This window comes from Tympanuchus pallidicinctus, unplaced genomic scaffold (genome assembly GCF_026119805.1).
Source record: "Tympanuchus pallidicinctus isolate F22 unplaced genomic scaffold, pur_lepc_1.0 scaffold10, whole genome shotgun sequence".
In the NCBI taxonomy this organism is placed as follows: Eukaryota; Metazoa; Chordata; class Aves; order Galliformes; family Phasianidae; genus Tympanuchus; species Tympanuchus pallidicinctus.
In genome coordinates this window covers 21,869,261-21,885,417 of record NW_026294619.1, presented here as the reverse complement: position 1 = coordinate 21,885,417, position 16,157 = coordinate 21,869,261, and the positions used below count along the sequence as shown (strand labels likewise).

At 36.4% G+C, this 16,157-nt stretch overlaps 1 long non-coding RNA gene across 1 annotated transcript in view; it reads right to left on the bottom strand.

Moving 5' to 3' along the window:
- Nucleotides 1–12,428, bottom strand: part of LOC128072981 (uncharacterized) — a 103,670-nt gene extending 91,242 nt beyond the window's left edge. Inside the window, exons 1-2 of the long non-coding RNA XR_008202572.1 lie at nt 12,373–12,428; nt 11,298–11,435 (exon numbers count right to left, since the gene is read on the bottom strand). This is a non-coding gene — a long non-coding RNA (uncharacterized LOC128072981). The remainder of the gene's footprint in view (nt 1–11,297; nt 11,436–12,372) is intronic.
- Nucleotides 12,429–16,157: the final 3,729 nt, after the last annotated feature.

The window sequence follows — 16,157 nt, the reverse complement described above, 5'->3', positions numbered from 1 at the left end:
TTTACACCTATTCTTATAAAGCATTTCAGACATTTACATGATCTGCAAGTGCAGTGGCCACCTCCTGGAATATCATAAGCATGTGAAGTATAGAATTATACATATTCTGGATAGAAACACAAAGATAAAGACCTTTTGTATTTCTGTAAGGGCAGACCAGGTGACTAGTCTTCCTCCCGTACACCATTCTCAATGAAGGCATTGTTCAATCATCCTCTGCGTAGTTAGGAGAGAGGAAAAAAAGCAAAGATCTGTAGTATTTCAAATACAATTTACACTCTGATTAGTCCACAGAAATTAAATAAATGAGAATACAAAATAGTGTGTTGCTTAAACAAGCTCAAAAGGAACTAAGAGGATATATCACATTTTGGAACTACTAAAATAAGCCAATTTTCAGTACAGAGAAATAGTAAAAATTGGGGTTTTTTGCTTGAAATCACAAATATTTTCTAATAAAAAGTGCAAGGAATTACCATAATCACCAGATGAAGACATTAAAAATACTGTAGTATATTGAGTGCATAAAGAGCTTGTTCATTTTAAATATTAGTCTCTTCAATTAAATTTAGTCACTATTAATCAAAGAAGAACTAACTTCTCTATAGTTCCTACTAGTGTAGTCCTATAAATTAGATAAATAGGATGCTTCCTGAATTTTCCTTAGCCTGCAAAAATACAAGAAAGACTGAGGCAAATCTATTCTTTTACTTGTATCCACAATACACTTGACTAGGAGGAATGTTAAGACATGCTGTGTGTATTTCACGTACACACTCAATAGTATCATTCTGATTAGCTGAGCACAGAGATCAGGCTCAGAATTGTGCTGATCAGCTCTTCAATGCAAACAATATGATTCCTTGCTGAAATGAATATTGGCTTGCCTTAGAAACAACATTTGTATGCAACAAATGACATCTAGGAAAAACACGTACCTATTATACCTCTACAAAAAACACCCAGTTTTGCTGCTCAGTGACATTTTCCACTATGAATTTTTGTTATCACTGAGTGGTATGCAGTATTCAGAAGTTCATTTCATTCCCATTTCAAAGGGCTCTTTTCAAATACAGTCATGGAATTCTCTTTGACTTGGCAGCTCAATAACTTGTGAATTTTGACATTTGTACAGGCAGCATTTGAAGGGAAGGAAATAATACCCTTCTCCTTACAGAAAGGGTGAAAAAACCCTTTTATAACAAGATCAACGAAGGAAAATATTAAAAGAGAAAGTGATTAAAGTCTTGTGGGAATTCAAACAAAAATGTGTGGTTAGAGTATAACTAGTTTCCTTCTCAAATGTTCAGAAAAATATCTTTTAAAGCAAATATATTCACTGACTTCACTGACTTCACCTTAATTCTAATAGTGATTTATGGAATCAAACTCTATAACCCAGAGTTAGGTTATAAAGCAAGTATGTTTTTATTCAGCATTTGGTGCCAAGCTGGGTGCAAGGGGGATAGCTCCTCCGAACTTACACACAGTAGGACAAAACGTTGGTACAGATATAGGCTGAACTAATACATAATCAGTGTTTTTCCCAGAATTCGTATACATATTCATTATATTTCTGAGAACCCATCAGCATACGGTCCCTCCCTCTTACGCGTGGGCAGTGGGGTCTTCTGGTGGTCACGGGACAAAGGCTCACTGTCTCCAACCAAAGTAACTCAATCCAAACTGTTCCTTGTGTGATGTTCTCTTCAAGTTTACAATGGAGTTTCAAGATGCTCTTTTCTTATCTGGCTCTTATAGCTCTTTAAAGTATATTTAGCACGTATCAAAGCCTAACTCATTTTATTGTTAATTTTTTTAAATGAAATTCTGATTGTGTTGAACTGTCATTATCACTAGTGGTCTTCTTACTTTTTCAATTTTATTTTTCATGGATTTATCTTTTTGAGAATATTATTATAACTAAAAATTGTGAAAAGGTGAATAACTCAGCACATGGACACACTAGCCTGCTACATCTACTAACCCATTCCATGTTTGCTTTTTCCTCAGTATCAGCAAATCAACAGCCTTCTAATTTTTCATACTCTGTCCATTTATACACAGCAGTGTTCTCAATATCTGTACCTCTTGCAGAAGAAAAGAGGAAGAAAACATAGAAAGTGGTGGGGGATTGTACTGTTTTCCTAACCTTTCACATTCTTTTTAGAAACTTCAAAGTAGGATAATCTCATTTGTCATCAAGCTGATACTGCACACTTTTTTTTTCCTGGAAGATGTCATGGTTAGAATGAAAAGGGGACGTGGTACAATAAATATTCTATATTGGTAGTCACACAAGATGACAAAAAAAACCTCTTGTCAGTCTAAAACTGATGGCACTTGACTAACTCATGCTTTCAATTAGCAAGTTACCATTACATTCATGCTTCCTGCTTTATCTTTAAAGCAGCTAAACTCAAGATCCTGACAAACTTTTCAAGTATTCTAAAAAAAAAAAAAACACCAAAAAAGTGCATATTTTTAACCATGCAGCTGTATCTATGGCATCTGCTTTAGGTACAGTATTATCACCCACTTCGAATCTCTACAATCCAGAAAAGGGAATCTTAAAAATAAAACCTTGGTAAATTCTGAGTGATGTAATGTTTTAAAATGTATTTTGAGAACAATTTAATTACCCTGTCGTTTTTGTGCTTTTATTTACAGTATGGTAAGAACCCTCACAGCCACAGTGGTAGAAGGCTGAGTTTACCACCCAGTGCAAAAACAGAAAAGTCAAGACTCATTTTACCGTTTTTTGACAGGTTAGGTGTATATGAAAAGCACTATGGGGGATGCCACCTTCAGTCTGGGTATGGACATGCAAACCCCTATGTTCAAGCTAATTACTCCACACTTTGCTAGAAGCTCTGCACGCTGTCAGTGAAAGATGAGCTTTCTGAGCGTGCAAGACTCTGTAGCGGAGACAGGAACAAGCTACTTGGGCAGAACACGGAAGTGTCATCTGAACATGCCAGGACAGCAGCAAGAAGCCAAACTGAAGCTCAGTTTGAAGATAGTAAGGAAGATGTTCTTAGCACTCATTTCACACATCAGCAAGCCCATCAGCAGAAAAACAAACACCATGTTGGTTTCCTGCTGAATAACAAAGGTAACCTAACTGATAAATAATATATGAAAGGCTGAGATACCCAATGTTTCTCTCACTAGCAGGTAAGTTCTTGGGTCTCCCAGCTCCCCGGCTTTGACAGTGAAAATTAGGGGAGAAAAGTACTATCCATTGCAGAATCAAGTTACGAAGTACTCACCCTTAGTACTTACAAAGTATTAAGTACTCATCCAAAATACTTACAAAGTAAACTCATCCAAGACAAGTGTTTGGATGCAGAGAATACCTCTGAAGGTGCCGACATGTCTTTGACACATTGAAGACAATACAGTCTCTGACAAACAGAGACAAGGCAACAAGAGTTCCAATACACAAAGTGGCTTTACTTGAAAGATGGGAAGGACTATTCATCAGCAAGAACAATGATAGGGCAAGATACAGTGGCTCTAAATTACAAGAGGGTAGATTTAGATTAAAATTTAGGAGATTCTTTACTCAGAAAGCAGCAACATGCTGGCACAGGCTGCCCAGAGAAGCTATGGTGCCCCATCCCTGGAGATGCCCAAGGCCAGGTTGGATGGGGCCCTGGGCAGCCTGAGCTGTTAGGGGTCAGCCCTACCCATGGCAGGGCATTGGGGCTGGATGATCTTTTAAGTCTCACCCAAATCATTCCATGAAACTAAAGCAAGTGAAATTCCCAATAGAAGGAGAAAAATATTTGGCACTGAGAACCCAAAGAAGCTGCAGAACCCCTTCAATAAATGTTTTTGACTTTGATAATTTGACAAAGACAAATTTGACAAAAATTCCTAAAAAAATTTACTCAAACTTTGAAAGTAAGCTAGTGTGGAACAGAGTACCAGATTAGATAAAGCTCTGTGGGCATCTTCCACGCTAAATGATTCTGTGATTAGACTGCAATCAGTAGGATGTACACAAATAAAATACAGCAATTTTCTTAGGAAGCCCCACAATCAGTAGTTTAAGCAAAAGGATCTGGTGCCATTTGTGATATTATCAAACAAGAGAATACGAAAATACACGATAAGAGCAGGTTAATCAAAGCATGTTAGCTAGAATCCAGAGTATTTTAGGTGCTTGATTTAAGTTCAGGCAAAAGGAAAAACTCCGCTATATGACCATTGTGAAGAAATTAATTCAAGACTCTAATTTGAGCAGGAGGCTGCAGAGGTAGAGTACAGGTGTGGAGTTACAGACTGAGCTCTACTCTGAGTACAACCCCAGACTTGTCAGGTAAGTTAGCTAAAGTTACCACATCTCATTTGCTTGATTTCGTTTTCCATATAAGAGAAGTTACATTAATGTTTTGAACTAACTTTATTAGCACTGGAAATATGATCTAGCTCTCTAAGAAAGGATCTCAAAACTATCTCCAGCATCACATCATCTGAATATGCATGTCCTTCAGAGACCTTCATCTATCATATTAAACAATGACTGTTATAGAGGATAGCTCTACAGCATGCAAGCTTCAGTTTGTTTGGCATATCTTTAGCTGAAGTGTCATTTAAATTAGTATGCACAACACAGAAAGAGCCACAAGTCATTTAAATAAAATCATATTTTAAATAATTCTAAAGTTAATAAAAGCTGATACCTTTTCTTATTATTCCCTACTCAAACAGAATACACACTGACATTATAAGAAACAGAGTTTCAAAATTTTATGGTTCATCCCTGAACACAGAGCCTTTCCAAACATCTAGTATTTTTACTCTGGGCAATCAGTCGAGGTCAGTCACTGGATTTTGAAGCACTGCAATCATTCACAAGGTTTTCCTCAGGCATTTGAAAAGATTTGTGTTCTGGCTAGTCCCCAGAAGAACTAGGTTTATGTCTACTTCCACTATAAAATAGTTCAACATGTTTCAACTTTTCTGACAAGTCTCATATTTAGTCTTCTGTGATATATAATTCTATATCAGCTCTTCCAGCACCCCTAAAAAGAAAACATCTGGCTTTTTCTTTCAAAAGAAGCTGCTGATATTCAGGTGGTAGGAATTTTTTGACTAGTCTTGCCTAGCGAGAAAAAGTATTACAATCTCAATTAAACATTGATTCCTCTGTTCCCAGGAGTATGGTGCTCTCAAGAAACACCACTGCTTTTTCCTTAATGATGGAAAAAATTGTTAATGATGCCAATTAGATTATGCAAATATCATTTCTACATTCTTCTTCCATTGTAGGTCAATGATATTACAACTGGAATATAGTGATGTAGAACAGTTGAAGAAAACAATTCTTCACAAAATGGAAATATTGCATAAAACTTAAGCGTAAAGAATTATGAAGTGATCTGACTGAGAAATGAGTTGACATAGCACTGAAGACTGTGGTTATTCAGTGGAAGTCTTCCCAGGTAGTCCTGTGAAATAGGCGTACCATTCTACTTGTTGCCTCTAGTCCTTCAAGTTACTAGAGACAACAAAGCAAATTAGGAAGAGTGACAGTTGTCAATTAATATTGATTTATTTTCAATTATTTTAATTTTCATGCTTAGTTTATTTCATAATTCCCTTAATATGCTTAGAAATGACATTTCTTCTCAATCTTCCCTAAATGAAAGCAGGATCTTTTCTGTGTGTCCTGCAAGCATTTCTTTCCATTAGAAAGAATTTGGCTCTTATGGCATATTCCTATACTTTCCTCAGCAACAAAAGTGCTTGTTTAAATACAAGTCAGAATTTAGACTTCCTGCTTATAACACAGGTAAGCCATGTTAACATGTTTAGCAGGTTAGCTATGCTAACTTCCTTGCTTTCCTACCTTTCCTTACCTTGTATGTATGAGATGCTAGCATTTGCAAACATACTCTGTTCAGTAGCACTGCCTTCACATTTGAATACTCCTAAATCATTCCCTTTAGTTTAGCACCATTTGAAATTTCTTGAAAGGAAGAAAAAAAAAAAAAAAAAAAAAAATCATTAAAAGACAACTGCAGTGTAAGATTGGTATTACTTTGTACTGAGACTTAAGAAAAAATGCATGTCTTAATAGACTCAAAAAATACCGAATATGCACATATGATAAAATAAGCATACAGTTAATTGACTATGTAAGTTTATAATTTGATTTAAACTATGTTACAAGAAGCAACAGCAGCAAGGTCTTGGACTAAGATAAGGGACAGTCTACTAGATGTGATAGAAAAAAAGGAAAAGACTTTGCTTCAGGGAGGCCTGTGCATGCAGAGATCAAGATACTCTTCCCTCCACTGTGAGCTCTTACATGAGGTCTGGGAAGGGGTGAATCCTGGCTCCACTCCTTATGGTCAGTCAGCTGCAGTGCTTGCACCTGAGCTCCCCTGGGTTGACCTTGCCTTCCCCACCAGGTGCTCAATCACTGTTTCAAGCTGTGACTTAGCATTGCAAACTTTAATACCCTTTTTTTAATAGAGTAATCATAGTCAGGGAAGGAAGGCTTAGATGACTTCTAACTGCAGACTTAATTCCATAACTGTTTTCTGAAGCATATGCGAGTGAAATATTAATGATAAACAGTCTCCAGCAATAATCATATGTATTTTCTGCCATAATGGCATATTGGACAATACTGTCCAACTGGACAAAATAAAATAAATCAGCCTTACTTGCCTATTACAAAAATCCCCCACAGAAAACAGATGTTTGCATTGTTCTACCCATACTAGTTTCTCCAAGAGTTCAAAAATCAAAGGGAATAACAAAGGAGCCAGAGAATCCAGTGATGCTTTGCCATAAAATATAATTATACAAAAAGACATTCAAAATCAAGGGTAATATAGACAAATACAACAAATAGTAGTACAGTGGAATGCTTTTGTAATTCTCACTCTTCTTGCAAATTAAGGAAGTTAGTATGATGTAGAAACTACAAACAGGATATTAAGGATTAGAAATCAGGCCTAAAGATTTCTCAGACTAATTAGGGGAAGAAAGTTTCTGTAAAAAAAAAAAAAATAATAATAATTCTTAAAACAAGGATTCTTCAGGATTATAACTTCAGTTTTTACGTTGCATGATGAACTGTCAGATCTCATCTTGGTCAAGTTTAGTTAATCTACTGGCAGTGGAACTCGGAAGAACATATACCGTCTGGCCAAGCTCTTGGTCATACTACAACCACTGTCAAAATAGCAGAAGCACATCTTCCCTGTCAGTAACGCAAAGCATAAATCACATTCATCACTAATTCACACTTGGCATAAAAACCAATCATGCCTTGGTCTTTGTGCTAAATGATCAGACAACCACTTTTAGTCGGGTTTCAACACAAACTAGACAATAGTGTTATTTTTGGTCAGGTTTTCCCAGTCCCTACATATGGATCTTGGCACTTGGGATAAGGCAACCTGAATACTGTGTGTAGGCTTGGGAAGGAGGACATAAAACAATATCAGAGCTTCCAAAGGAGGGCCACTGAGATGAAGGGTCTGGAGGGCAAGATGCGTGAGGAGCAGCTGAAGTGCCCTGCTTTGCTCAGCCCAGAGCAGAGGAGGTAGATGGGAAGCCTTATGTCAGCCTACAGCTCCTTGTGAGGGAAGCAGAAAAGCAGCATTGATCTCTGCTCTCTGGCAGCAGCAGCATCAACTGAGGGAACTGCATGGAGCTGCATCAGGGAAGAGTCAGGTTGTGGGTTAGGAAAGGGTTATTCAACAGAAGGTGGTTGGGCACTGTAACAGGCTCCCCAGGGCAGTGGCCACAGCTCCAAGCCTGTGGGCATTCAGGAAGCCTTTGGAAAACATTTAATTTAAAAGCTGTCTCCCAGCTCTTCCCAGGTTTAGACTGCTTGCACTCTGTTTCGCAGTTCTCCCATGTGTCCCTGTATACCACCCTGTATCTAATACAGGGAGTTAGGCTGCTGTGTTTGAATCCATGTGAGATGAAGGGAAACTAAAACACACTCAAAATCTGTCAGATTAGCACCAATACAATACAGCAGCTTACTTTTCTGTGACAGCAAAAAATTTCAAGTCCCTCAATCTGCTTTTGATATTTGCCCAAGTCTATCATATATAATAACATGAAGGTTAAATTAAGAAAATATTCTAGCATGCCCATAGTGTAAACACATTCAATAATAATTTTCTGCAAAGAATATCATAAAGCCTAGTACACCTTCCTATACATATCAAAACAAATAAGAACAACATCATTCAAAGTTTAACATGTAGCCTCATCAGAAAACAAAACATGTTTCCTTCCTGTCATCAGAAAATGACTGCACCAGTCAGTAGAGAAGTCTAGAGTCTCAGATGCTCTTTTCCTTGCAAATCAAGGCAATTATTGGAGTCTACCAGCTGTTTCAAGTAATGTGCGGGAACTTTCTTGAAAGGAGAAAAGCAGAACCGCTTTGAAACTGCATCACAGATAGCACAATTCTTACTTCAGATAACTATCTTAAAGTTTCCAGCAACTGATTTAAATGGCATAGTCTCACAAACATAACAAGGAGGTATTTTGGAGGAACTTAAGACAATACTTCTGTTAAAGATATGTTATTTTTTCATGTAGAGATAATATTCCTTTTTTCTCTTTGCTTTGTACTAATTTTTCTAACAAAAAAAAAAATTGCAGAAAACTAGAAATTCCTGTGCTGCAATACATAAAGTATGTTTGTCTTGAACATATTTTTTTCCTTGAAATCACATTAAGGGAAGAGAACTGGAGAGCAAGCGGAAAGACAAGAAACAATGGGCTGCTACAGAAAGGAGAGAGTGGGGAGAGAGACAAGAAGCACAGTGATATGGTAGCAGTATTTGTGACATCAGCAGAATTAGCCAAAAAGAGAGGTGTGTTAGTAGACCATAGAAGAGGCAACGCAGCAGTGCTGTGCCTAACCACATTCTGGGGAGCCAGATCCCATGCAGATGAAGATGATGTTGCATGGAGGCTTGCAACAGAGAGAGTTGTAACATCCAGGCAGTGACCACCAAAAATCCATTATCTCTGGAAGATTGAATCTGTGCAGTTTTGCTAATAAATTGCTCCTATGAACAAACACTGCCAGTGAACATCTATGCAGAACTTCAGGGTGCAACGTGGCCATAGGGTGCTGAGTGCAGCAACATCACACAACCAGGGAGCATTTCCAGAAAAACAGAGCCACAGAATGACTGACGTTGGAAGGGACCTCTTGAGGTCACTTGGTCTTTGAAGAGTAACAAGGAGAGCTGAACTCTTTTCAGCTGATGCTAACCTAAATTTTACAGTACTTAGAAGTGCCTGCATGAGTAGTCTGCTTATTGTTTACTGAGGTATTTAGGTTAGAAATTTAATTGCTCACAGCCAACATGGGTCCATGAAGGAAAGGTCCTGTTTAATTTATTTAATTTCCTTTTGGACAAGGTCACAGATCTAGCTGACCAAGGGAAGCCAATTAATGTTATCTTCTGGGATTTCAGTAAAGCTTTTGTTATTGTTTCTTACAACATCCTTCTGGACAAGATGTCAAACAGGGCTAGACAATAATGTGATAGGTGATAGCAAATGGGGTTATATCAAGCTGGCAGCTGGTCACGAATGTTATTCCCAGTGCTTCATTTTAGGAGCAGTTCTCTTCACTGTTTTTTATAAATGATCCTGAGGTAGGACAGAAGGTGTTTTTTGCAATTCTCCTGATGATACTAAATTGGTTGGAGTTGTTAATCCCATCAAGCGCAGAGAGGCCTGGAGAGAGAGATCTGGAGAAATTTGAGATCTGAGTAATCACCAATTGCATGAATTTTAACAAGAGCACTTGGGAATGGACAGTCCTTTCTGTACATACAGACTGGGGCAAGAGACAACTGCATAGCAGCCCCACTGACATGGCTTTGGGGGGGGAGCTCTTGGTCAACAGCAAGTCAAGAACATGAGTCAACAGTGTGGCAAGGCAGCCAGGAAGGCCAATCATATCCTGGGGTGCAACCAGCACGGAATACCTGTATAGTCAGCAGGTAATTGTAAGAAATCTCACAGTTAAAACTCACAATGCCCAAGATGATCTTCCATAATCCTGAATGCTCCAGCAGGTAACCCCCAGCTATGCTGTCACATGCAGTTCACTTGCAGTTCATTCCACTGCTACCTCACAGCTAGAACCTTCCTGCTTTAAGTGGCACAGGCCCTCAATCCCTGTCCTGTGCAACAGGTAGTTTGCACAGTTTGGGTAGACAGATTGGGAGGGTTTTTAAGGGGCTTTACCTCTGAGGATGGAACTGAGATTCACCAGAGCAGATCTGATTAATCAAAGTCAAAACAACAAGGCTAAAGAGGCAAACCACAGCAGGACTAAAGCTACTCCTGTCAAGATCTGTTTAGACTGTCAGACCATCCATTCAACATGTCACTCAAACTTCAGTCCACAGTACAAATACATGAGAGACTACCAATAAAGTAGAGTAGGGTTAATTCATTCCAGCACATGTGCCATACTACCACATTTATGCTGTCATTGTTTCGTTAGCAAGCTTTTGGATGACTCTAGAAATATCCAAATGATGCATTTGCAAAAATTATTTGCCAGACAGCTTCAGTTAAAACAAAATATGTAATTTTAAATCAAAGCCAAAGAAGCTCAGCTACTTCTACAAATAGATGGCAGCTTAACGATCACATGCTACCCTCCTCTTCTAACTGTCTGCATCAGTGTATCAAACTACAGCAAGACAAAGGATAAGACAAATGAATCATGCACATCCTCTCCTTTTTACTCCACTAAATGTGTAACAAGGTAAGTACCTCCAAGAAGGGATTTTTCTGCTTGTGTAACTTGGTATTCCAAAATGAAAACTTCACTTTCCTTGTAATTCCCTCCCAGTCATAATGGTGATGAAAATTTCAAATTCATATCAACATTGCATACTTGAGTATTCTCAGATGAGTTGATGTTCATCCATTCATAAAAGTATTTATAAGAACTATTTTTCAGGAAAAATAGTGTAGTGAGTTTGAAGCAACTGTGTTCCTACTACACAGCCCACAGCCATTCAGCTAAGCAGCAGCTTTAAAGAAGAAAGAGAAAATGGGAAATGAAGCAGATTACTATCAGGCAGTTGAAGGTAATTTGGATTTTTTTGTTTTACTCAGTAATACAAAATACAACATACCTATATTTTAGTTTGTCAGTTTCCTAATTACAGATTTCAAAGATTTTACACCAGCTAGTGGTACTTCTGTAGTTCAACTGTCACAAAAAAAAAAAAAAAAAAAAAAAAAAAAATTCATTTATATTTAATTAGTACCTCATGTAGTATTTCAAAATTCTGGGAAGCAACAGGTGTCCACAATTAAAAACATGGAGAAATCACCACCTCCGAGTCTCAAAGCCTCAAGAAACTCACATTCATGGTAAACTCTTTCAGTTCCCAATGTTTGTACTCCTGGAAAAAGTAAAAATAACTCCAACGAACATTCCACTCTCTTAGCAGGACTGGCCACAGTACCCTGAGGCTTAAAAACAAAATATAGCACAGTAAACAAGTACATAGAATTATCTGACAGTGTGAATACATACAGAATGTACTGCTTTGTTCCTTTTAATTATGGTGCCAAACATGGGACCATCTCACAAATGCTGTGGTTTGAATTCAGTGACAATGCCTCAGGTTCATCAAAGCTTTGGAAGAAAATTAAAGGAAAAAAACCCTTCTGATTTCCAAGAAAGACAAAAATGGGTTGTTAAATGATAATAATTAGAATAATTTTGTTTCTTTTCACTATAGAGCTATAACAAAAAAATCAGCCTACACACATCTAAACTACTCTGTGCCAGAAACTGAGTGAGGAAAAATACTGAGGACCATCTAACAGAAAATCCTGTAGCTAAAAGCTTAAATGAGCATATAACTCTGAGTTCTCAGTGACATCCTGCAGTTTCTAAAACAAACAAATAAAAAACAATGACAATTTTTTCTTTCTACTCTTACATCTAAAATAAGGCAATTTAAACTAACAGGGCATAATGAACTCTCATTCTCCAGATTCAAAATTAAGACCTAACAACATTTAAGCACCTTTGCAGAAAGAAAATGGATTTCAGATAGTGAATTTCAGTTTAACAAAGATGAAGTCCAACAAGAATCAACGGTTGAAAAATAAGCAATTTAAAATGAGCAGTTAACAACTTTGGGCAGTTGATGGGGCATATCAGCACAAAGTTGTGATACTGCTCTTATGGATACTTCCAAATTAAAATTGATGCACTTTTCTGAGATTCCATCAGCATATTCCTCACAAGTTTCATAAGGAAAAGTAATTGTTTAATGCTGATATCCCATAATTCCTCCATAATTCAGATAGATAAAAGAATGGCATTACCTTCATTTGCACTAAAGAAATAGTCTTCAGTTATTTGATTAAATCCCGATCTATCAAACAAAGACAATATTTGGTATTCATGAAGCAGTTAGCACTCTTGCTACTTTAAGCTAGAGAAAAACATTTACAATACTGAGTTAGGCATTAATAGTGTATTATGTTTACCACAGAGAAATTACAGGAAAATATTAAAACAGTATATTGTGTTTCTTCATCTAGAAGAATTACATGTGATTAAAAATCTCTATGCTACATATAAACTTCTACTCTAATAAATTTTAGCCTTGTTCTATTGCTTATTACAAAGACTAAGTAACTGTACATTTTGATTGCTATAATTTCCATATACTTAAGAACTAGCTAACCCTCCATGAGCAAAATTGCATCAACTAATCTTGAACAAACTTTTTTTAAATTACAAATGTACTGGCATACAGTGTGGTTCCATAAACATAAGACAAAATACTCCTACACAATATACTGCAGAAGAAATCTTTTCCTCAAATAAAACACACTCTATAAAAGAGAATCAGTAATTAGTGGGCTTATCCTATATTTTCCTCCATCCTCAAAGACATCCTTGTATATTTCTTTTGGCTTCTATTAGAATCTGACTTGTTTTATTATTGCCATTTGCAAATGAGCCAAATGCCATCAAATCTGTAGCTGCTCAGTCAGATTTGCTGCATGGACAAGACAGGTAGTGAAACACCTTCCCAAAAATCTGCATTAAGCTGTCAAGACCCTGGATTCTGCCAGTTGGATATTTCGAGAAGGGGCATAAGGGAACGAGAATAAAATGAGTAAGTTTTAATATATATCAATTGTGTTAACTACTGAAAGGGCTGAAAGAGCAAAGGATTCTATGGAAAGTGTTACCATCACCTTTTTAAAGATGCAGATTAATGCAGATGCACATGGAACGCAAAAGATGACCAATAATGTAAACTATATCTCACATCAGATGCTGAATAACATATAATTGCAGGCAGAAGTAAACAAGACCAAAAAACAAACATACACAGGCAAAAAAACATAAGAATACTATTATATAAAACTAGTGTAACTAACCCAATACATAGAATATAGAAGTATGTGCACAATCAACGAATATATGTTATAATTAAGAAATATACAAGAAAGTAAGGCTAAACAGTTTATCATGCTAAAGAAGAATGGATAGAAAGCTTACCCTTGCCCTGGGTTCACTAAGAAGTCTCCAAGAGAGGCAGTCTCCACAAGAGAACCCTCCCCAGTGGCAGTCAACTCTTAAATGGGGTACAGGAGAGGTGGAGCCAGGCTTCCCCCCTTCCAGTAGCGCAGGTGAATTGCCTTCACCTGTGCTCCCAGGGCTGACTCATTACTCACATCAGGTAGTTCAATCAGAGGTTCAGGCCGTGATTCAGCAGTTCCCATACAATATGCCACTAGCATTCAAGGCAAAATGATCAAAATATGAAGGTAAATGACTGGAATTGAAATATCTCAGTAAATCAAAATAAATGAAATCCTAGCATGGAAATATCATGATGGACCATTACTGTAAAGAAGGGCAGGAAGTTAACATTTATGTGATATTAAAAGGAAACAAACTCATAAGAGCTGCAATAAAACCTGAAATACTTGTAAATAAAATGGTAAAGCCATTTAGTTGAAATTTCAAAACAAAATTAAAAGTTCTCTCCACTCCTCAGTCAAAGCAGACAAAAAAATTATCATCCACTTGATCCATGTAGATATAGTTCACTTTGATAGTGGCCCTTCTGAATAGTTCTAAGGTATAGATCAGTATAAAAGAAAAAGTAACTGAAAAGAGAACAACAGCAAGAGAGGAGATAAATTTGAAGAATCTAGATGAAAAAATCTCACATTCTAGGTGATATATTCCTCATTCCAAAAATGCATGGTCATATTTATAGCAGAGAGCACATCTCAATTACTACCAAAATGACAAAAAAATTATTCTAAAGGACTCAAAAAAGAAAACATGCATCAAAAAAAAAAAAAAAAAAAAAAAAAAAAGCATCAAAAGCAAAAAGCAACCACAGCAAAAGAAAGACCACACCAAAGAAAACATGCACCACAACTGCTACAAACTGGACTGTCCCAGTAACAGGGCCTAAAGACCAGAACCCTTCTGAACAGAATGTGATCAATACTGAATTAGGGCTTCAATTGTCAAACTGTATCTGTTCACACTAATTTGTCTTTATCCTTGATGTAACACTTTGGTGAACTATTCCTGCCACAAGGCTATTATTAATAAAGCAGTGTTTCTGGGTTTCAAGTTAGCAATAAAAATCACATATGATTTATTTGGGAAGGATGTTAGTTTGTTTATAATGATTACTACACCTACACACAAGGGCATAGTTGTCATTCATCATACAAAAAATATGTGAAAGAAAGGCTAAGAAGCAGTGTCTGTTTTTGCCTGCTTGGGCCTTTCTGCATCTTAATGTCAAATATAGGGAGGTCCTCAAGCTTTTAAATCTTGGTTAGTCTATTCACTAAACTGATCATACATTTCTCAACTGCACTTGTTCTCATTTGAATTTTAGTGAGGCCTCCGTACATCATACTGTCAGACTTCTAGAATAAAGGGCACAATAAAAATATAAAATGATTGATGAGTCCCTTATAAAAAAAACATACTGTCAGCACTGTTTTATTTTATGTTCTAATTTGGGGCAATTGATGTTGTCAGAAGCTGAAACAAAGTAAAGTAGTAACTGCTGTTGCAATTTTTAAATAATTTATCATTCAGATCTTGGAAGAACACCTTTCATTGTCTTAACAAAGAGAATTTGTTACCCAGACTGTAAGTGAAGTGAGAATCAATAGAGAGAAATAAGATTTAATGCACAAGTACTATGAAGTTAACAAGAACACATTATAACTTTTCTGTTATATTTACTACTCCTATACATTTAAGTAGGGATATAACTCTTTTAAGAAAGTAAAAAACCTCCATTTTCTTAGTCTACTAGCTTTTCCAGTCATGAGTAAGTAGCATAGAAAACATTTGCAACACGTATACTAGTGAAAGTGTCAATTATTTTCAAATACTTTCTCAAGCATAAGTCTACTTAAATTATTTCCTAAAATAAAATACACATATATATATATATCAACATTTGTAAGAACATTAAGTATGCAAACATTTCTTAATTTCTGCCTTTTTCAATTTTATCCATACCTACAATACTGTCGCACTCAAAATGCAACAAAGAAAATAAAGGAAAATGTCATAGTTGAAAAAGCGTTCTGGAAGATGGAATACAATTCTTAAATATTTGCATGCAGGAATTATGTATACAAACAATATTAAACAGCTATACCTGGAGGGTACAGTGAACTCCAATTACTTTCAACATCATCTACATTCAGGAGGCTATTACAGTCCACATAAAACTGCAGTTTTCTTAGGTTTGAAATCATCCTATTAATGTACCTTCATTTTTTATGTATTGTGTAAACAGAGAAAACATTATTAAGCAATCATTAAACAAACAGGGAAGATTATGTGTAGACTTTGTTTTCAAATGTAAAATTATTATTGCTTATGTTTCAGCTTGACTTCATTATTATATTTAATAAAAGACTTCGTCAAAAACTTCAAGAATTCAACAACACTATTAGCATGGACAAGTAATGAGGAAAAAAGACAGTTGTTAAATTATTCAGAGAATAAAAGGGAAAGAAATTGCAATTTATTTCTCTTCTTGATATCATTTTTGCAGAGGTAAAAAATGCTTTACCATCACCACTAAACATTTATCATG